The following is a 24,261-nucleotide window of genomic DNA, read 5'->3' as shown; positions in this document are numbered from 1 at the left end:
CCTTTTAGTAGCCTTTCGTAGGGAAGCATCACCTTAATACCCTTCACTTAGAAGTAACATGACATTTGGAATTTGAATCTAGTATTTAAAGAACTTAAGTCATCTACCAAAGTGGTTAGACACACTTTTTGAAAGTTACATCTTCAATTTGAAGGGAAAGGGAACTAATAGCTGTTACAAGTCCTGTTCATTTGTTTGTTTCATGGAAGATTTGTTTTTTTAACCAGTACTTTTTTTTTTTTTTTTTTAAATGAACCTAGCAAAAGACAAAAATAAGGTATTTCACAGTCTCTCATGAATCTTTCCTGTATGAAGGTAATAACATAGAAGACTAGATTGGCCTGAAAGTTTATCTAGCCTAGTGTGACAATGTCCAAAAGTTCAGAGGATGAAGTAAGCATATGGTGAGTACTCCACTGAGTACTCTTTGAAACATGTACACTTTGTGTTCCTAACTTTCAGGGGACTTTTAAGTGAGTCTGCTTTTGAATCTGCGTATAAATATAGTCTCTGCAACCTCTGTTATCATAGAATGGTTTGCATTGGAAGGAACCTTAATGATCATCCAGTCCCTCTGCCTTGGGAAGAGTAGATCAGACTGCATGGGACCCCATCCTAGCTGGTCTTGAATGCATTCAGAGATGAGATAGCCACAACATCTCTGGGCAACCTGTTCCAGTGCCTTGCCAACCTTTGAGTAAAAGATTTCCTCTTTACATCTTAACTAAATCTCCTTTCTTTTAGTTTAAAACCATCCCCCCTTATCCTATCACTATTAGTCTACATAAAAAGTAAACCTTTCTCCTGTTTATAAAGTCTCTTTAAGTACTGGCATGCCACACTGAGGTCTTCCGAGAACCTCTCCTCCAAGCTGAATAAGCCCAGCTGCCTCAACTTTTCTTCGCAGGAGGTGTGCTCCAGCCCTTTGATCATCTTTGTGGCCTCCTCTGGATCTGATCCAACAGCCCTGTCTCGTGTTTGTTGGGAGCTCAGACCTGAATGCAGGATTCCAGATGAGGCCTCATGAGAACAGAGTAGAGGGGGACAATCACTGCTCTCACCCTGCTGACCTTGTTCCTTTGTGCAGCCTAGGATACAGTTGGCCTTCTTGGCTGCAAGTATACATGGTTAACTTGCATCAAGCTTTTCATACACCAAAACTTCCAAGTCCTTCTCTGCAGAGCTACTTTCTATGAGTTCTCTCAGTCTGTAGACATATCTGGGATTACCACAAACTAGGTGCAACAACTTGCACTTGGTCTTGTTGGACCTCATTAAGTTCTCATGAGCCTGCTTTTCAAGCTAGTCTAGATCCCTTTAGATGGCATCCCGTCCTTCTATCTTACTGACTGTACCACTTAGCTTGGTGTCAACAGCAAACTTGCTGAGGTTATACTCAATCCCACTATCTGCATTATTGATAAAGTTATTGAAGAGCACTTGCTTCAAGGATGGACCATTTGTCACCAGCCTCCATCTGGACATAGAGCTGTTGACCACAACCCTCCAACTATGACCATAAAAGCAATTCCTTATCCACCAAATAGTGGATACCCTTTCAATCTGTATTGTTTCAATTTAGAGCTAAGAATGTGGTGTGGGACCATACCAAAGACCTTGCAGAATTCCATGTAGATGACACAATCTACTTATGCCGTCACTCTATTGTAGAAGGCCACCAGATTGATGAGGCACAGTCTGACCTCGATGATGCTATGTTGGCTGTCATATATCATGTCCTCTTCTTGCAAGTGCCCTAACATAGCTTCCAGGAGGATCTGTTTCACGATATTCCCATGAACAGAGGTGAGGCTACTGACCTGAAGTTTTCTGGACTTTTCTGTCCATGTTTCATAAAAATGGAAGTGGTGTTTTCCTTTTTCTGGTCGGTGCGAACTTCACATGACAGCTATGACTTTTGAATATGGTACCCCTCACATTGTTCTTTTTCAGACAGGAGAATGTGAGAATGCATGATAGGAAGGACATGCAACACTGAGATGACACAAAAATCTTCAAAAAATTAATTCCTAAGGTTTCCTGAGTGTCAAAAACAAAAAAAGCAAAACAAAACAAACAAAAAAAAACCAACAGAACTCCACGAAATGGATCCATTTTACTTGACTGGTTTTTATATCATGCATTAATTTTTATCATTTAATATGTTTTTATGACTTTTTAAAAACTGGATTAGATTTATTATGGTGTCATTTCAATAAACTATATACCGAGTTGCATAAAATAATGGCCCCTAACCCAGCTTATAAATGTCTTTGTTTAATACTATGTAATCAATACAAATATGAGTCACTGCACACAATGAACAGTGGTTATTTTTCTTTTGTGATGTGTTTATATGACCATGTTGGAAATAAACGGTGAGTTTGATCCTTTTTATTCTATTGCCTTACAGAAAAACAGGTAATGTTAGATTATTTAATGTGTTCTTTGAAACATATTATAAATTTTGATTTTCCTTTGAAGTGTAATTCCTGCCCTGCTACTGCAGGAGTTTTAACTAATGAAAAAAGAAAGGACAAAAAGGGTACTGAACAGTTCCTCTGAGAGACTCATAGGTTTGAATACAGAATTATTCCTTGAAATAATTTTTGTGTGCCTGTAGTAGTATTAATAACTCATACTTAAGAGAACAGAGCTGATAAAATATATTAATTTAATCAGCAGATAAGTGAATGAATATTCATAAAATCAGAGTTGCAAGTTAGGCTGGTCGACTGTATTTTCCATGCTCTTCATTTTTACTTTGTGACAAGTTTTTAAGTAGAAAACTAAAGGAAAATACAGTAAAACATTTTGAAATGTTTACATTCTTTGTATTAAAGTATAATACTAGTCTGGTAAATCTTTACCAGACTTTACCAGTAATCTGGTAAAATCTTTACCAGACTACTATATGTTTTCTAATAAAAATGGTAAATGATAGTTACTTGCTTTCTGATGCATAGCATGTTATACAAAGGAAACTTCTCATTTACCTTTGCATTGTAAAAGAAGAGACAGTAAACGATATTTTCCTACCTCACTACTTCAATATAGTATTTATGACCCATGAAAGTATGCTCTAAGATATTTTAAAGTTCAATGTTTTCTGCATGTTCATTTGTTTTATTTTCTGTTTGTCACTGTACTGTTGTCTCCTGCTTTCTTCAGCTTATTTTTCAATACCTCTCTGTTAAGAGATACATGCATGCTTGCAGACTTTAATTTCATTTTTGGATGTTATCATCGTTCTTTTCTTCACTTAATTTACCCTGATGACAATTTAGGTAAGTGCAAAATATTTCCACTTCTTATTTTTAAACAAGAAAAGGTACTGAAGTGTTTGTGTAATAAATTAAACAGTAATAATTAAGTGAAACTTTACCTGAAGATGAAAAGCATAGTGAAAGGGAAGGACATAGTGATGTTTTTTTTCCTTTTTTGAGCGTGAATATAAAACAGTGTTTTTTTCATATATTTGTGTATGTGGGGAGAGGAACTCAAACAGCAGGACTATTCTGATGGTGAATGAGAATACATACTTAGCATGCTTCACTCTGTATCATACTGTACCAGAAAGGAGTGTGGTAGCTGCCCAAGGGATTTTTGAGAAAGCTGCAACTCAAAGAGTGCTGAGAGTGGATGAGACTTTTTTTTTTTTTTTTTTTTTTTAAACAAAGCATTTTAAAATGGGACTTCAAAATCTGAAAAAGCTTGGGAAGTACTGAGCAAGGTAAAGAATACGAATGTGCCTGATAGGTGTGTGTGAGTGCTTGTTTACTATTGACTGAAGCCTTTGGTGGTATTCTGGTTTAGAAAACAATGCATGTATATACATGAGTTAGTAGAAAGTAGGACTTGTTAGTGTGGGACTTATCGCACATTGTAATGGTCATTTGAAAGAGATAGTAAGTTATTTTTTTTAATGCATTTTTGAGATATAAAGAGATCTGAGGAAAGCAAATATTGATCTTATGTTCTCTTTTTCCTAAAAAAAAGGCAAGGAGCGTGCATTTTAGTTTTTTCATTAAGTCATCTTTTGGAGTTATTATTGTGTGTACAACTCAGATGAAAGAACAGTATTATTAGATTTCAAGTAAAAGCTGTTTTATTAATCATGTTAGAAATCAAGTTGTTGAAAAAGCAACTTAAACTTGAAGGGCTATAAGTAAAATACTGCTTTAGTCAGCTGGGTTGTCTTTTTGCTCACTTTTTTAAAGTGCAAAATGTGTCTCACTCTCAATGGTACAAGTGCCAATTTTTTCCCAATTACATCTTTAAGTCTTAGAAAGTGTCAAATAATAATTGTTGGTAGGTGTTCCTTATAAACAAAGTGTAAACAAAGCTAGTGGTGTTTTAAGGACAGGTAGATTGACCATAGAAAAGAAACAGATCTTCATTAAAAGGTGTTGAGAAATGTGTAGTGCTGTATGACTCAGGATTATCAACTTTGAACATACTTGTATCATAAGTTATCACATCTAATGGTTGATGCTACGAAGAGAGTTGTTGCTCCTGTGTATGGGGTGTTTTTTTTTTTTTTTTTTTTTGGTGCTTTAATGATGATGATCATCTGCTGCTGAATTTGGTAATTTCATCCTGTTAAATTTCCCTTGCAGCTTCAGACAAATACTTTGTTCTAAGTCCCCCATTGTGATGTGTTTCCAAGTATGGTTCTGCTGCTCAACAGTGATTATCTGGTGTGTTGTCTGGGTCTAATCTTTTGTACAGAAGGCAGGATTCTGATGGGGTTTCAGAAGATCACCAAAAAATACAGATCTAGCAGAAAGTATGTAGGGATAAAACTACCTTTAAGCTATCTTTGCATTAGGCTTGTAACATTGCTGGAAGATATTCCTTCAGTAGGTGCCAATAAGCTGTGCATCAAGCATGGCATCTGCTCGTTGCTTTAAATTAGAATGAATCCAGAAGCAATTGTTCTAGTGGAGTGTTTTAAGCTATCAGAAGTTCCTAAATGATGGAGATAGAGAGAGAGCTAACTCTATTTTGTATATAAACCATTTTGGGTTCTGTTGGTGTAGTAAGAGTTGGATTCATCATACAATTAGTTAACTTTGATAATGCAGGACCTTATTTTTGATGTAAGGTTTAAAAATCATAAAGTATACTGAAATAATTAACTAAACATTTAATCACATAAACAATACAGTTTCTTACAGAAATTGTAGATAACACATCAAACATTATCCTTGGCAAATTTCTTTTCTGTTGATCTTTCCTTTGGGTAAGGAACTGGCTGGAGGGCCATGCCCAGCAGGTTGTGGTGAATGGAGTTAAGTCCAGCTGGTGACCCATTTCAAGTGGTGTCCCCCAGGGGTTGGTACTGGGGCCCATCTTGTTTAATATCTTTACTGATGACTTAGATGAAGGTATTGAGTGCACCCTCAGTAAGTTTGCGGATGACACCAAGTTGGGAGGTGGCATCAATCTGCCTGAGGGTAGGGAGGCCCTTCAGAGGGATTTAGACAGGCTGGACCACTGGGCTGAGGTGAATGGGATGAAGTTCAACAAGGCTGAGTGTTGGGTCCTGCACTTTGGGCACAGCAAACCCCATGCAGCATTATTGGCTTGGGTATGAGTGGCTGGATGATAGTGAAGAAGAGAAGGTCCTGGGGGTGTTGGTTGATGCTCGACTGAACATGAGCTGACAGTGTGCCCAGGTGGCCAAGAGGGCCAACGGCATCCTGGCCTGCATTAGAAATAGTGTGGCCAGCAGGAGCAGGGAGGTGATCAACTCCCTCTACTCAACACTGGTGAGGCCGCACCTCGAGTGCTGTGTTCAGTTTTGGGCCCCTCATTACAGGAAAGATGTTGAGGCCCTGGAGCGTGTCCAGAGAAGGGCAACGAAACTGGTGAGGGGTCTGGAGCACAAGTCTTATGAGGAGCGGCTGAGGGAGCTGGGATTGTTTAGTCTGGAGAAGAGGAGACTCAGGGGAGACCTCATTGCACTGTACAACTTCCTGAAGGGAGGTTGTGGTGAAGAGGGATTTGGCCTCTTCTCCCAGGCAACGAGCAGGACATGGGGAAATGGCCACAAGTTGTACCAGAGGAGGTTTAGATTAGACATAAGGAGGAACTATTTCTCTCAAAGGGTGGTCAGGCACTGAAATGGCTGCCCAGGGGGGTGGTGGAGTCGCCGTCCCTGGCAGTGTTCAAGAGGTGTCTGGACCGCATGCTGCGTGATATGGTTTAGTGCTTGTGGTGGCAATGGTGATGAGGAAACAGTTGGTCTAGATGATCTTATAGGTCGTTTCCAACCTTGTGATTCTATGATTGTATGAAGGAGACTGCAGGTTTGTGCTTTTTAAATTTTATTTCTCTGTTAACTTTTGTAAATTGGTGTTCTTCCAGCCTTCAAACCTTTAAATCTTAAAAATGTTGGGGATGAATCTCTTCAGAATTTTCCCTCATTTGAAGTGAGGGAGAGAAAGGCAAGGAAGTAGTGGAAAAAATGAGTCACTCTTTTTTCATTATGCATTTTCACTCTTTGCTATTTTAGATGCAGTCTCTCATTTTGGATTTTCAGGTTTCATTTTTAATTTTATGAGTTGTCCCCAACAGCTGCTGGGCAGATGATTTTGATTAGTCTACAATAGGGAATTTCATCTTCTGGTTACTTTGGAAAAACGTGATCCTTTTGGGCATGCTGTAGAGTGTTCTTTTTATGTATGCATATAATTTAAATTGAAACCTGTATATCACTTTATAACTTTTCCATTAGGCGTTTGAGGAGTTCATCAGATGTATTCCAGAGTGGTGGGAGTGTGTATGTCATGTCAGTGAGAGGAGTAAAGGGACTATGGTGACTTAATCTGTGGTTGCTGATTTAAAAAAACAAAACAAAACAAAAAAAACCCAAAAAACAAAAAACCTGGATACTGCATGTTCTGGAGCTGTGCCTTATTAATACTAGGTTCAGATTCTGATTTGATCTGCAATTTGCTCTCTATAATGTATCTAAGATAGTAGTGACAATACTACTATGAGATTTCTTGATGCCATGGAGTTGAGCTGTAAAAAGCTATTAGTTTCAGGATGTGACTTGCTCTTGAATTTATTGCAAGAACATCTATCAGCTGATTTGGCAAAAACAACAACAAAACATTCAGAACCTCTGTGTATATTTTACAGAAGGTAACTTTGCTCAAATGGTATTGCCTAAAGTGGGAACAAATAACTTTTGAGTTCAGTAATTTTGCAATATTTGGCCTGTAGTATGGGGAAGTTGTATTTACATTTCAAATTTTCAATTTCTCTAGGCATCTACCACAGTCTAGTTATTATTCTTACTCTTGGCATTTGAAGATGATATACAAAGCTAACAAAACACATGTGAAAAGAAGGCAGTCAATTTCATGTGAAGTGCTCTTTGAACCCTCAAGGGGAAAGAATAAATGATGTTTTTGCCAAAAGGAAACTCCTGAGGCAAATCAGTGTAAATGTTTCAGTGTTAGAGATTCAAAGAGCACGGAGGTCTTGTAAGGTAATCTCTATTTCAATTCCATCTACAGCTGAACGAATGTGAGGTCTCCAGAACATCACTTTTCTGTCCAAGAAAAGCGAGGGTCAGCAAAAACTAGAGAGAAAACAACACACATTAAGATGTAGTTTCAGATGAGCTAAAGCAAGCCTTGAAATTATTCCTGTTTTTTGCTCAGACCTAAGATTTCCATTTAATTGACTACAGTATTAATTGCATAGAGTACAATTTTAATTACAGAATCTCTTTAAATCAAAGAAAAAAGCATAGAAAGAAGTAGGCACAAGCAGCTTTTAAATTAAAAAAAAAAAAAAAAAATTAAAAAAAGAACTGCATACTAAGAATAAATACTTCCTATTTTTAAGTCACGTTCAGACTGATGTTGTAAGGAAAGCCCTTTCACTTTGTAGGAGAAAAACTGAAATAATAGTCCTCTCAGTGAGCTCTGTTTCCTCTATGTGATATTGTGATATTTACTCCAGATAGCTAATAATTACCACTAAAGCAAAATGCTGTTAACTAAGCTATTGGAAGAATATCTAAACATCATGGTATTGTATTTTTGCTTGATACAACTGAAGGCAGTGATGAAATAGCAGCTTGCTGTTTAAACCCTGCTATACTTGATATTTTAAGTCAAGTGTATGATAAAAACCAGACGGTTTATCAAAGTAAAAGAGCATACATAATTGTGTGTTATATTTGCAAAATACACTGACAACACTACATTTGTCAAAAATTCCTACTGTTCTCTGAGTGGAAGAAAGTAAGCTGCATCTGTGAATTTTGAGGGAAATCTGAATTCCTAACTGGCGTTTATTCTGCAGCTGAACATTGTATCTCTACTCATTCCAATCCATAAATGCACCTGCTTGTCAGCACAGCTCTCTGGAATTCAGTGCATATTCTACCTATGTAAAAACTATTTTAATTAAATGCTTATACTGAGTTTAAAGTTCACATCTAGGAATATTATTTTGTATTATTTATTTTGATATGTTCTCTTTTAAGAAAATAACTACAAAAAAAACCAAAAAAACAAAAAACAAAAAAAAACAATGAAACAACTCCAAATATTTTATCTTTTTGGATGTAGATAATGTTGAAATGGAATTTGTGATATCCCACAAGAAAGTTATATAGTACTGGAGAAATTTGCAGTTCTATCCACGCAACTTGTGTCCAGATGGATTTTGTTGTTGTTGTGTTTTATAACTTTGAGTAAAAGTTTCTCACAGCTGAGAAATATTTGACATAATTCTTAATTGTTGGTTAACAGCAACTGCTTATAGGCCATCATTCCCTTGTGGACCACATTTATTTTAATTTATATTAATATTTAGTTAGTATTTATAATAAATGTATTTATTCCCCACATTCTCAGTTTATTTGAAACGCAGCGATATAACTGTATAACTTAGTGAATACCGCAGTAGTTTCATTATATTAGACTTATGTCTTCAGATTCCCCAGTGGAGTTAAGGAAGGGAGGAGGGAACTATAGAGACAAAAGCACAAAACTTGCTTAAGAAAGCATTCTTTATCTCGTTCAGGCAGTTTATTCCCTGAAGAGGCAAAGAGCTGTCAGAATGAGAATTTGAACAATTAGATGAGAATACTCATGATAGGCTCTTCCACCTGACTGCCCTGCATTTATGACTGACTTCAGAACAGCAAAATGAGCAAATAGTGCCAGTTTATCAAGTCCAAGAAAAAAGAAAATTCTACATAATATTTTAGAAAAGTATTTTTTTCCTTAAATAAGCATATAGGAGTAACTAAGAAACAAGAATAAGAGCTCCAGCAATAAACATTCTAGTTCGAGTAGGCCAGTATCATTTCTTACCTCCCTCACTGTGTGGAGAAGCCATGCTGTCATTAGCTGAGAATGCAGCACAATATAGGAAGGAAGAATTTTGAAGCATAGAGTAAAATAAAATTAGCTTTAAGAACAAATTTTGCCATACTTATTTCAACTTCTGAGTCTTTCTTAATTTAACAATGGCTTCAGAAGAGGTGATAACAATTGATCCTGCTAAAAACTACCCTCATTTCAATTCCAAAAACTGTGTTAATGTCCCAGAAATGTCCAATTAAGTAATTTAGTTTTCAATGACTGAGGTAGAATCTACTGTTTATTGACTCTCCCTTGAACTAAGCTTTTGCAATAAATCTGGGGGTAAAATGTGTGTATATACATATAAATAAAATAAAATTTATTCCTGTATTTATTAACTTATGAATTCTATGACAAATTGTGATATACTGGAATGTTATTAATATTTCAGATATTGTAATGTATCTCAATTTAATAAAAGCTGAGGAATTTGATAATAAGAAAGCATTTCTGTCTTGCACCAAATTGATTCTGACTTGTGCTATCACTCAGTGTGGATATGTTTCCTAGTTGTTCCTTCTCCCTTCTCTTCCCCTCACTGCCACACAGACAGACAGACTGATGTCTCCTTTGTTAACTGCCAGTTTTGGAGAATGACATTCTTGCTTAGCTGGTGTTATTTCAGGTTCACTTACTCAGACATCCTGTGGGTTCTAGATAAGTTTAAATTTGTGATCTTAAAAAACTTAGCACATTACATAGTGCCTTTTTGCAAATGTAGGACTTCAATCTTCATACACTGATGAAGGCTTATGCTTTTTAGCATTCTTTTGACTTTTTGTCATCAATCAGCAAAGTGTAATTTGCTTCTAGATTTTTGTTTATAGAATGTTTCACTTAAGTTTAATTTATTTCAATTTCTACTTCCTGTGAGATGACTGTATTTCCCCACAGTTTTAATACTTGATGCATGTGTAATTTGATGTAATCTGACCTTTGCTATCATTCTTTTTCTGCAGATCTTTGGATTTTAGTGAGAGGTTTACAGTGCTGTGCCTACTAGCAGGCTTGCACTTTCTTTTTCTCCCACAAATTTTTCAAATTTTTATCATTAGAGTTTGTATGTCTGCCTGATTTGCTCCGTTAGGGACAAAATACTCATTTTGTTTTTTCCCCTGAGTTAATTTTCAGCTGGATCTCTTCATCAGTTGCTCAAATGTAGTGGCACTGGTGTAAAGTGGGTAGAGCGTTGGGTGGCCAAGAATAGATGATAGTGGGGCCTCAAATGCAGGCATCAACTCAGATTCTGCTTTTAAATATCTATTAACAAGTGCCCTTAGTGCTTCAACTATTTCTTAAAGAAAAATGAAATATCCACGTTATACAGCAGTCTTTCCCCCCCCCCTCAGGCACATCTCAGTGGGTAAAGATATTTTGACTTTATTTTTTTACTTGTATATATGACTTATGAGAAATGGTGAAATAAGATTAAAGTCTGTACTGAAATTGTTGTCTGAACACAGCATACAAAACAATTGCAATTTCTTTATCAGATCACTTGCACTTTTTATCTCTGGTGCTGGGCTTTCTTTGTTTGCAATGAACACTTTATTTCCAAATGCCCATAAATGTTTTCTACCATCTTGATATCATCTGAACATTTTTTAGTGACTTCAGCAAGACCATTCTTGCCCTACTGCAGTGCTAATACATAATATTTATTTTTCTTTTTTCTTTTAATCCTGGCTTTATAGTATTTGCAACCAATTTAATTTTTTCAGATTTTAAGGTTTTTCTTCATCTATTTTTCTCTAAAATGTAGTGATCATTTCATTTAATGAAGAATTATCTTAGCAGATGAGGAATTATAAAATGCGCAAGCTGTTTTTTTAAAAGAAAAAAAAATGTAATAAGTATATTTTGTTACGAAGTTTGTATCCTTTTATTCCTTCATTCATTTTTACCAGACAGTAGAAAATTCTGGAAAGCACAGAGCAGATTTGCTGCTGTTTTGCAGTTCAGCTAGCAAAAGGCCACTGGGAGTATTACTTGTGATCAAGAAGAGAAATCAGTCTGTAAAAAAAAAAACAACAAAAACACAAAAAAAGCAAACCAAAAACCAAAACCTCCTTATGTATATCTTTTAGACATCTTACACTTTCAGAATTATCCTGCCCTTTTCTAGTATGCCGTTCAGCTGTGACTCTGCATTTTCTTTCTTTTAAATCAAAGTCTTGAAGATCTGTGTTGTTACCTTGAGGTAGAAATTCTATGCTCTTCAGCAGGGCTACTCACTTGCTTTTCCCAGATTTATAAGTTCAATCATTTTATTGTAAAAAAAGGGAGATTCCTCCTCATCAGTGCTTTGAATACTTGGGTCATAACAAGAAACGTTTCCTTCTGTTTAACTGTACAAGAGAATTTAAGGGCTTCTTCTATTAGGAGGTAGGTACCTTCTAATTTGGTTCATATATTTGAAAAAAAATTCTATAGTACTGAACAAGCATACTCTCAAACTCGTTTTCACTTTTGCAAGTTAGTAAACAGTTTCCAATGGAGAAAAGATAAAGCAGAGAATCACTTCTGCCCTCCTACCAGAGGCTTTGTTGGTTCATCAAATTGCATGGTCTGTACTAGGCACGAGTCACACGAGTTTCCTTTTGAACTTTAGAAGTGGCTTTGTCTTTGCCCATCATTTCTGCATTTCCTATGGTTAGTAAAAGAGGATAGAGCAGAGAGAATAGTCTTGTGCCACTTGAAGAGACAAGCTGTGAATTTCTGTGTGCTTTAAGAGGTCATGTTGCAGTAGGTCTCAAGTTCTAGAAAAGTTTCTGTGGTCCTTCATCTGCGCAACAAACCAAAGAAGATTTGGATTTAAGTTAGTAACAATTTTAAATCAAAACATTTAAATTGAATAAAATGAATGTTAACTCACTTAAATTATTAGAAAAATGAACTGTCCAGTGAAGTTGTTTGCAGAGTTTGCAGAAAAAACAAAAGACCTGTGAATATACCATTAATAGAGGACTAAGGAAATGAAGCTAAATCTTGCCATTCTTTTGGAATATGGAAGTGAAAATTCTGAAAGGAAAATCTGATGTGGAAGAATTTTGGTGTTAAAAACAAAACTTGAAAATCTGTGATTGTTAAGTATGCATTGCCTGAATGTTAAACAGTACTTTTTTTTTTTTTTTTTTTCTGTGTGTCAGTCAGAATCCAGCTTCTTCAGTGACATTATGCTGCCTGGTAGGCCAGAAGTTTTTTATTAGTTTTATCTTCTGGTAATTTGTTATTTCCTACTGGTACAGATTCCTTGTTTTGAATAGCTTAGTCTAAAGATATAATGACTGAAACAAAGAGTTGTAACAGAATAATTATATGCTATTTTGGAAATATATGTTTCTACTGAACCATAGTAGATTATCTTTCTTAATTTAGACTTTAAATACACTTCGTAGTTTCTCTCACCACAAGATAACCACTACTACATTATGACTCCTGGGAGACATCGGTATCTTCATTTATGTCAGAAAAAAATTAGCAGTGGTGAGATAAGAAAGATGAAATGACAATAAATAACTATCAAAGAAAAAAAAAAAAGCTTTTTAAAGTTTTTTGTGTACACACAATGACCTGTTGAATCTGGTTGGGTGTATTGGCTAGGATTTTGTCATCCTATGGGGAGGTGGGGGGGGGAGGGGGGTATTGGAGATGGTTGCCTTCTATCTAGTGACCACTGATTTTTATTTATTTGTTTGTTTATTTATTTATTTTTGTGCAGTTGCTGCATTATTTTGCTTATCTCCTTCTCCCTCCCAGCCTCCATTGGCAATATGGAAAAGCTAAAAAATTCTAGTGTCCTTCATTAGCATGCTTCTGCAGTTCACAACCCCACTTACCAAATTGCCAGATAGGAATCTTTTGGTTAATAGAGCAGTTTGTGATAAGTGCTGTAAGTAACAAAGCTTGCAGTTGAAAGTCATTTTGGACCAAATCCTTGGTAAACTGTTACCGCCATGAAATTTAGGAGCATATAATGAAATAAATTGCAAATTAACAAGATACAAATTAACATGAATTGACCATCAGTAGTTGTATTTTAGAATTATGTTTCTGCATAACTACTCTTTTCAACTTTGCACTTCAGATTAATAAATTCCTAAATACAAGTAACCTCTCCTGATCTACTTGCTTGTTATTGAGAATATGTAGCTTTCTCTTTCTGCCACTTTTCTGGTGGTTTCATTTGCTTCAGCAGCCTACTGAAGTACAATAGTTTCCAAGAAATGAGTTCACAATTCTGGACAATCTTACAAGTTTCTATAGTGCTTTTTTTAGTTTCTGCTTTTTTTTTTTTTTTTTTTTTTTTTTTTTTTTTTTTAAGACTGAATGATGCGGGAAACTAAAAGACCTTAGAAATATTTACTAAAAAAAGTAGTGTGTTTCAGTTCTTTGTTCAGAGATCTTTAGAATAACTTAGCTGTTGCTCTTCTGAACATTTTAAGAAACCAATGATTTAGATAATCTCTGTATTTTTGAGAATTGTGGTGGCTGAATTCCAGAAACAGAAACTGTGTACAGTAACTAAAGAAATTCATGTTGCGTTACGTATGGGCAGCTGGAAATGATCACTGAATAAACATGATTTTTTGTTCTTAGCATCTTGGATCTACTGTAAATCTTGAAGTTCAGAAATTCTAAAACTTTCATAGAGCTTCTAAGCATATGAATTTCATTCCTCTATTGCTTTTGAATATGGGTCTCTGCCATCAGATCGCTTATGTGGTCTCATCAATCACAGAAGTATTTTCTGGAGACCTAGGCTTTGTTTTTTTTTTTCTACTTTTTTTTTTTTTTTTTCCTATAGCATGCAATACCACATCAGCTTCCCATCAGGACAAGGAAGGATTTTCCACTATTTTAGTTGCATGAGTTCTTGCTGTGCTTATGGCATTTTGCGATTAAATATCAGTAATATTGAACCAAAATCTGACCTTTAAAGCTACTATAAATTTTGCTAAACAAATACTTACATTAATCTTTTACTAATGTTATCCCATACTTAAAAGTTCAAAATTTAACTCCTGATGGTCATCAATTGACCAGGAGGTTTCATATCCTGGTAGTAGAACACACATACTTCACTTGATGTACCCGACTCCTTACTGTTTCTTTACTGTTCGTTTCCATTTTTTTTTTTCCAAAATACATCACTGTTCTGGAATCATTCTGTAGGGTGATTCAGTGCCTTCAGAATGAGCCACTGAAATGATACACTTTCAAGATCGCTAGTCTGGAATTGAATTCAAAACTGTGTGTTTGGTAGTGATCCCAACCAACTCTTTATTTTGCTTTCACAGACATTAATAGCAGTTCTGAACCAGTAATAAAATTGAGGGAGAGTTTGGGCCATCTGGTAGAGGAAAAATGGAAATAGAGACAAACAATACAGCTGCTTCTCTTGTAGGGAACAACATGCATGTAGGCAGAAAGATTTCATTGAGGAATCTCAATAATCAGAATTAGAATCGCAGTAATAGAGGATTCACAAGTAAGGAAGTTTGACTATTACCCAAATATCTACACATCAGAAATACATCCCCTAGTTGGCATTGTTGCTTTAATCTAAATAGCCTAAACAGTAATTTCGATTTGGGTGTCATTTGGCCTACTTTATTTTACTCTTCTGGCTAGGCTGCGGATGCATTGCTGGATTCTATGTTGGATAAGCTATGCCTGCCTCTTTCTCAGGTTATTGTTTACATCTAATTAACTAAACTGACTTAGAACAGATGTGGATTTGCCCTGAGTTGTGAGCTCTCCCTTTTCTTTATTTTGTGCAAGGAGCAGAGAACAGACTAACAAATTAGTTTTGCTTCCACATCAAGATTTTATTTAGATTTTAGTTCACATTATATAAAACAACTTCAAAATATTAAATGAGTGGATTGTTCAGAGCTTTGGGCCAATGATTTTCTTATAACAAAGCGTGAGAAACAATAATCTGAAATCCTGGTAAAAAGGAAAAAGTGAAATCCCTTGCAAAAATGTAATGCAAGAGAATGATATCAATGTCTACAAACAAAAACACTAAGAAAATCTGCATTTGAGAGTGCGTAATACACAGTAATGAAGTAACTGACAATTGAAAAAATGCAATATTCGTGTCCAATTTGATCTTTTTTAATGATTTAGATAATTATATCTTGTATTTTCATAGAATAACAATAGAAGCTCTGAAAGAAAGTATTTATCACTCAAAATATTTTGTTGAGGCTGCTGTTGGCTGTGTCAGAAGGCATGGATAAGAGGAATTACTTGCTTTCAGGCGATCACTCATAGTCCATCTCAGTTTAGCACTGCCTGTTCAAAAGTTGGTGTTGACACATGCTTTTAGTTACTCAAGTCTCCAAATGTTTAATAATACACCTACAGTGTACTGTGAATTCCTTGGCAACTATTAACACTCAATCTGTTGTTGCTTCTTGGTGTGTTTTATAACCTGAGCCATATTCCACTTACGCTGGCTTTCTGCTAACTTAGAGCTTGTATGTGATTTCTACATGGATCAAGAATAAAATTTACTTAGAAGTAATATTTCAGGAAAAGGAGCCCACTCCATCTCATTTCATATTTGTTTGAAAGCAACTTAGGAGATACGAGCAAGATTTTTCTGTATTTTCAATAAAATGTCAGCAAACTGTAAATACAGGAATGTAACTGTAAATATAAGTTGTGATGGAAGCCAGAATTTATGTAGAAATTTAGATAGGCACAGCAATTCATAGGAATAGCCTATTTTTTTAAAGACACTTGACAATTTTCTATGTATTTTATTCTTCATTCTTGTGCGTAGAATGCATAATCAGTACCTGTATAGAGACCAGGAATGTCCTTTCTACTGTCAGCAAGATAACTATAATAAATTAGTCATACTTATTTTTATTATATTCTTTCTGGTCTATGAATTTTGTGTTCTTGCTTGCACAGTGGCAAAGTTTAACTGTCTTTCCTCCAACGACTTTTGGATATCTCACATTTCTCTTTAGAATCTTTGTTAATTAATAACCTCATAAAATAATTTCGCTGTTTTCCCCAGTATCGTAATGGAATTGTCACTACCAGCCACACAGAATTATGCCTGTTCTCTCAAGAATTATTATGGAATAACCTGTTACGCTATCTAACATCAGATCAGGTCAGGTTGTAGGTGGAATTCTTAACTATATGATTTTGAATAAAAACTGAAAAAAGCATCCTGATCCATTTCAGGCTTAAAAGCCTGTTGGTTAAGCAGTAAAGCCATCCCTGTGAAATGTGAATGTCTTCATGTGTAATGAAATGAAATTTTCAGGAGCTACTTAATTTTGTTTCTTGCAGTGAGTTAGATTTTTCCTTCTTCCCTGAAGAGACTCTCTGCCTCCCACTTCGCTTCCTTATTTTTCTTTTTTTTGTCAGAAGTGATTAAAAACTGCAATATACCTTTATGCATGTGTTTTCTTACGCGATTTTAGTAGCACAGCAGTGCTCACCTACAAAATAGCTGCAGTGCCTCCTTTTCCAATCATCACAAGACCAAGCTATTGCAAACCTATGTGTATCCAGTTTGCATAGCTGAAGGAAGCCGTTGTGGTCTAGAATTTTGACCAGGATATCTAGCCAGCAGTGTAAATATGGGAGTGGGTGCAACTTAAGATATTAGCTGATAATTGGCCACTAAAGCAATTATGTAAAGTAAGTATCATTAGAAACTTTTTCAATAAGTGTGACACTGTTAGCAGCTTTACTGCCTTCTCTTTGAGCACTGAAATCTAACAAGTTAAAAAAAAAAAAAGTGAGAAGGACAGACCAGCAGTTGATATTTTAAACTTGTGATAGAAATGTTTTATTTCACTTTTTAAAATCTTAATAAAAGCTGTACCTGAGCATAACTTGTTTTCCTCAATAATAAATTCCAAATGTCAGTCAATGCACAAAGGATCTGGAATAGCTGCTGTTTTTGCATACTGGATGTCTTTTCACATTCCTTGTAGTCTATCTGTCCCTTGTGGCGAGTTGCTGCATTCTGTACGTTATGTACAAAAATACATTAATGTAGTATGAGTGGCATATAATTACTTGCAATGAAATGGATCAAAATAATAAGATATGTCTTCTGACACTTATCAGAATATCACAGAGAAGCAGAAGCAGTTTCAGATGCATCTTAGCTGAAAGCCAGTTTTACAAAGGCTCTTTTGAATAGTAGGTATCTCTGCTCTTTTCTTCCATTAAATGGTTTGCTGCCTTTGGCAGTTCCAGTCATCTTTGTGAGACTAAAAATATCTCGTCTCACAAAAGTGGTTTTGAAGACTGACCAATGCTTTGTTGGGAGTCTTTTAAATTATTATTATTTTTTAAAGTAATCTTAGATATTTGTATTTTTTTTTCATTCCTCTCTTCAGTCTTGTGTAACATACCTCTTCTTCTATGCTGAAACCTGTTTTGAGTTGGTACATCTTGTTCTGTTGAAGCATTTAAAGTTTCCAATGTTTGTTGTAAAAATGGTCATTTTTTGTGTAAAAATGGGAAAAGACTTTTAAGTTTTTAAAGAAAATGCAGATCTTTATCCTCTGAACCAAGAAAGTATCCGGAGCAGTACCCGCCATGTGAAATGGACAGATCATCTAAATTCATCCTTCCTAGGAAATTGCTGTGAGCACTCTGGGACAGCAGAGACATAGAATATGTAATCAGGCTCATGACTCCTTATGAACAATGAGCGATTTCTTTGTAATTAAACTTGTCAGTTACAGCAATATCAGATGAAGTCTGTCATGGATATAATGGTGTATAATCTGATATGAATCAGAGAAAACATATCTTGAGGTTAAGAAATCATGTAGTCTCAAATCATCCTGTTTCTTCTTTGGATGTTTACATTGAGGAGCAGCTGATAAAGTTTATGGAATAAAAAATCAGAGTTTTTATAAGTTAAGTGCTGTTTGTAATGACAAAGCAGTTATCTATATTACACTATTAATTTATAAAACAAAGAGTGAAACTGCTCACAAACTCTATATTTTCATCAAACAGTAATTTAAGGGATTTTTCTCAATATTTTAATATTGGGTGATTTTTGAGAGAACTGAATTCGTGGACTAAAGCAAAATCCATTAGCTTTAAAAATTAAACATTGTTGTATTTGGTTTTCCTGTCATTAATTAGACAGGTGATAATGTATTTTAAATGACTTCCTTATTACTACAACCACCTACCTGTAATACAGAATCATAGAGTTTTGTACACATGAAGAATAAGCTAATGTAATAAATTCAAAACATGGAGAAAAAAGTCAATGTATTCAAATATGGTACATTCGTGAGTAGTATAACTGGAGAGCATCAAACTATTTCTGAAGCCTAATTGAACTGTTATTTTTTCTTTTTTTAAATACCACAAACACAGTGGAAGTAAACTTTATTCATCAGCAATTAAAAGAGAAATTTCTTGTCATAGTTTCTCAAAGAGATTGAAGTGATTGAAAATATTGTAAAATTGTTGTTTTAAAACCTACTGTTTGTTTTGCCACTGGGGCAAAAGAATAATTAGGAATTTAAAGGGAGGAAAAATTTAGCTAGCATATAGGAACAACCAGAATTACTCTTTCAGGATCTGATATAAACTATGCTATCCTTAGCACTTACCTGTTTTAAGTGTTATATGTATAAGCCATTCTCGTTTTATCAGATTTTACCAAATCTATCTTTCGGCAATTCAGCTAAGTAGCAAGATTCCTGAGGAGATTAACTTAAATCACACTGTTAGTGACTTTTAAAATGTGGATTAGATGGGAAGCACTGCAGCTTTTAGACAGAACATGGGTTACGTTGTGGGTCCAGCACTGCTTTCTGGCCTCAGTACCCCTGCTGGGACAGCTGGTGAGGGCTCACTGATGAAAACAGACTTGATCCCAAATGCTTGTTGGTGCTTTCAGAGATGCCAAATTACCTGGATTAATACCAACCTCAGCTGTACTGGAAACACAAGGAAACTGTGCAGACCTGAGGGGAATATTAATTAGCGATAGCACACCTACAGTTCTGTCTGCAGTACTTAATTGTGTTAGCCCAGATGGGAACAGTGATTCATAAAACAGAATTTAATGACTGTATAAGAAGAATGGTTGTGAATATGTACATAAATTAATCCCTGGAGTAATTTCTCTGTAACATGAAATAGGGAGTATTTCTGCAGGTTTAGCTTTGTCTCATGTACTAATTAAGCCTTTTTTTTTTTTTTTTTAATATATAAAAAAAACAGGGCATTATGTAGTTGGTGGTTTTTTTCTTAAATACATGACCTACTTCTTTTACTAAAGCAGTATTATTCATTCAGACATTCCAATACATAGAAATAGGGATGTGTATCCAATAGGTTGATTCCTATGGTCCCAGCTAGTTTCTGTTGGGTGATGTCACGTCTACCACTAAGACACATTATCTCCCAAACTTCTGTTGCCTTTCAGCTGCCAAATGCACTGCACTGCTGGAGCATGTGAAGGGTTGGCAGCTTTTGTTGCTGTCTGTCCTCACTGAGGACAGTGGTGTTGGCAGAGGCCCTACGTAGGCAGAGCTTGCAGCTGCTGACACTGCTGTGTCACCGGACTGCACCCAGGCTGGCGTTTTGCCAGAAGCTTAATGTCAGCCCAGGGCTTGTGACATTTGTGAAGGTGATCTCAGTGGAGGGAAACTGGATTTCGCCTGATTCATTTTGAGATATCTTGGCTGTTGTGGAAGCATGGCAAAATGGAGGCGATGTCTTGCTGTAATTGGCAGTATGTAATCCATCTGTAATGCAAGAAATGATAATTTGGAACAATTACCTCATGTTAAAAATTATTGTAACACGATTTGAGAAACTTTTACTTTTAGAATTTATATAAGCAATAGGTTAGTTTCATTAGGAATACTGTGTTGTATTAGATGCATACTCATAACTAATTGTATGATATCCTGCTACTACTATGCCATCAGTAGTATGCATTGAAGTTTTCTTCGTAATTTGTAATAAGCTTTTCTAACTGTTGCCTCCAACTTGATAAAGGAAAAAATGACTCTAATAGCAGCCAGTGACAGAATGACTCAGTACATCTGGAATGTTATGGTGTGAAGAGGGAAGGGGTGTAGGAAAGATGAAAGCTCTGGCTTGTTTCTTGAACTGCAGTGAATTGTAATCATATAGCACTAGTATTAGCAAGAGCAATGTGTTTTCTTTTTTTTTTTAATTTAGATTTTTTTTTTTTTAAGATAAAAAGTATGTTCTTTTTAAAATTAGTTTCTGGAAGCTTATACTTAATTCTTTGTAGAGGAATTGTGTAAAATGCCTCAGGAAACAGATCAGATCTTTTTAGTTAGTGAATGTGTGCTGTAAAGTTCTTTGAAGTACTTCCAAACTTCCATCCTAAAGCAAAAAAAATGTTTGAAAAAATGATGAATATCTATAAGGCATACTCTGAAAGACTTAACCTTTTACACGCATGAAACTATAGCAGTGTGGTAACCTGGAGGTAAAAGACTGCTAGGTGATTGTGCATTTGGTTGTGCCTTGTCTGTTTGCTAGTACTAACAAAGTGTGACCTAATCCTCCTGTTATCAGTACAGATTAAACCCTTATGGAAAATTATCTATGTGAGACCCGAATATTTATTGAAATTTTTTTTTATAGATTTGTTTTTAAAAGTCTTTCCACTGACATTCTTCCTAGTGGCATTCTAAATCATTCCATAGAAACAATTTTGAAGGGCTGTATTTTCTTTTTAACGGTGTATAAGTGCATACTTTTTTTTTTTCTTTATATATGCATGTAAAGAAATTTCCATTTAGCAAGCAAGTGTATTGATATTTTTGGATTAGTATATGGGAAACTTATTTAAATACCTTTGTTTAGTGCCAATGGCATATTTGGAAAGCTTACTCTTTGTCAACAGTCCAACTCATAAAGTAGTCTACTGAAACTGTATGTTTTAGTTCTGTCAAAATATGAAGCATGTTATATGGTATCACAGCAATACTATGTCTGTTGAATCAATGAATCAGTTAGAAAAAGTCTTTTCCTGTAAATAATACTATATTATCTCATTAAGTCTAAAGGGCCTTTTTTGGTAATTATGTGGAGAGAAAAGAGAAGAAATACTAAGACTCACTCAGAAGTTAGAGATGCATCTGCTTATTCATTTATTGTATTTTCAGCATGTTGTAAAATGTGTTTAATAATAAATAGGCACAGAGGAAGCTATTCAGACTTTGTAATGGTGAAGTGGCCAGAGAGTTTAGTGCTTCTTTATTTTCTAGTTCATAGATTAATCTTTCTCTGTGACAAAATTTAAAAAAGAAAATTTTTATCTTCCAGTACCGATTTCCAGTCTACTATATCTAACTGGTTTCAGTCTTTCTCTTTCCACAAAAGCTTCCATCATTTTCACAAGGAAGTGAAAATGGTTGAAGACTTGCAATTAGAATTGGCATTTCAACAGTAGCACTGTATTATTTTTATTTAATATTGAATTATTTAACAAAGCAATAGATTTGCCAATCAGTGGTCTATTGTGATATAAAACTCACAGCAAAAGGCAGCTGCTGTCTATGAAGTATTCAGATTTTTTTGGACAGATTGGGGAAAAAAATTGGTAAATTTAACGTTTTTTGTTTACATTTAGTTTATTTTTGATGTGATGACAGCATCAGCTTCCTGCATCAGATTTACAAAAGACTGTTATGGATTGTATTTTCTATCTTTTGCTCAAACTGTTCTTTATTCTAAAGGTACAGAGTTGTAAAAGTTCGGTGTCTCCTTTACAGTTGTGCTCCAACTTATTTCTTAATCTTGATTATTTATTCATGTACTTACTGCCTTGTTTTAGCTTTGTAGCAGAAGTGCTACGTCATGGCTTAGCATGGAGTCAGCTGCTTCTCTTGTGTATCTAGTGATAGCATTAGAAGGAATGGCCTCAAGTTGCACTAGGAGAGATTCAGGTTGGATGTTAGGAAATAGTACTTTTCTGAAAGAGCTGTCAGGCACTGGAATTGGTTGTCTAGGGAGTGGGGGAGTCACTGACCTCAGAGGCGTACAAGGAATATTTAGACGTTGATTTGAGGGACATGGTTGAGTGAGAACTATTGGTTATAGGTGGACAGTTGGACTAGATGAACTTGTGGGTATTTTCCAACCTTGCTGATTCTATGATTCTATGAAATAGTGATGGAGTACCTGCTGGGAAGGATGGCCCCACCCAGGAGAGCTCAGGTGCATGCAATGAAATGCATGTGAGTAAACAGAATGGGTGGAGCGAGGATCCACCCATTCCCAGACCTTGTTTAAGGGGTTGGTAGTGGAGGCAAGGGTATTTCACTGGCCTTCCAAAGGTAAGCAGCTTTCCTTTTATTTTTGTGCCCACGGCTGGCACATTTGGGCAATTTCTTACTTGCTGCAGCCTGGGACCTTGCTGCTTTGCTGTCATGGCTGTGATTTCAATCACATTACAACCAACCATCTTTCTTCCCAATTATATCATTTTATAGGTCAGCCTGTTTTACACACCTGTCATATTATTTCTCCTAGGCTTGTTATTACTCAGTGATCTCTTTTTATACATGTCCCTGTATATCCTTTCACTGTTGCTTGTACACCCTGTAGTTACTATTTCTTATCTACTTGTTTTGTCTGTGATCACCTATAGAGGTGAAGAATGTGTCTTTGTACAGATTTGCATACAGTACAGGTTTCCTCGAGAGAGTTGTAACTATTTTTTTTGTTGGTGTCAGAAATACTGCTATTACTTTCCCTGTGAGCTATGGGATGTGAATGTATGTTAAAGTGAGCTTGTGGAAGTGAAGAATTGTGAAGTAATTGATAATACAGTGACCAGTTTCTCTTTTTGTTTTAATTTTATTTTTACTTGGTTAATATCTCTGTGTAAGTCTGTGTGAGTAAGGAGAGAGGCATATCGTGTTTTTGGACTGATTGTGGAAGGAGGCTGCATTTGATATGCAGCTTAAAAATAATTTTTATGAACCAACAGAAGTGTGTTAATATTGTGAGTAGTGGTATGTCAGGAGAAGGGGAAAATATGAAACAGATGTACCATATGTTACTGCATTTGTTTTATATAATAAAACCACAGGATACTCAATAGATGTATTATTCATAATGTAAATTTTATTTCTTTTTGCAAGAGTTGGGGAAAGCCCCAGTTATGTATTTGAGATTCATTCAGAAAAATGTTTATGCCTGAGTTTAGTGTTTACAGCACTGTAGTCATTTAGGATAATTTTTTGCACTTTTTTTTTTTTTTTAGGTGTGATTTTTAGTAGTTGTGAAGGGCCTAAACTGGGCCTCAACACCCCTTAAGAACTGCAACAAATATTATTTGAAAAAGAAGAACTTAGGGTTCAATGTGCATGTATTCCATGAGTGGAAGAAGACTCAAAATCTCTATTATTGTATTTATTTTATCTACAAATGTCCTCATTTCAGTTAGTTTTGTTAGAAATGTACTTGTAAATTAATCTAGTTCAATTATTCAGTTACCTGCTGAAACAACTTCTGAATTAACTGGGCAAACTACTGAAACTGACAAATAAGCAGGAGTAACATCTGTTTCATGTTATTTTTTATTTTGAAAAGGATTGAACAATTTAAAAGACAGGAAACTCATTGTTCTGTCTCAAATTTTAACTGCAATGAATGCTGTAAATCTTATACTAAATATAATCTTTTGGTCAGTACAGCACAATTACATTTCTATGACTTAAATTTGGTACAATTATAAATTTTCAAGCATCAAGGCAAGTTTAAAAAAAAAACACAAAAACAAAACAAACACAACAAAACAAAGTAGAAAAAACCAAACCCACACAAGTATGTTTACACAAAACATAGATTG

The 24,261-nt window shown here is 35.3% G+C and overlaps 1 protein-coding gene across 6 annotated transcripts in view; it reads left to right on the top strand.

The window, feature by feature from the left end:
* Positions 1 to 24,261, top strand: part of ERC2 (ELKS/RAB6-interacting/CAST family member 2) — a 424,274-nt gene that overhangs the window by 14,252 nt on the left and 385,761 nt on the right. The gene's annotated exons all lie outside the window — the stretch shown is intronic.

Source organism: Tympanuchus pallidicinctus, unplaced genomic scaffold (genome assembly GCF_026119805.1).
Source record: "Tympanuchus pallidicinctus isolate F22 unplaced genomic scaffold, pur_lepc_1.0 scaffold17, whole genome shotgun sequence".
Lineage (NCBI taxonomy): Eukaryota > Metazoa > Chordata > Aves > Galliformes > Phasianidae > Tympanuchus > Tympanuchus pallidicinctus.
The sequence above is the reverse complement of the archived record's forward strand: the minus strand, read 5'-3'. Positions and strand labels throughout refer to the sequence as shown.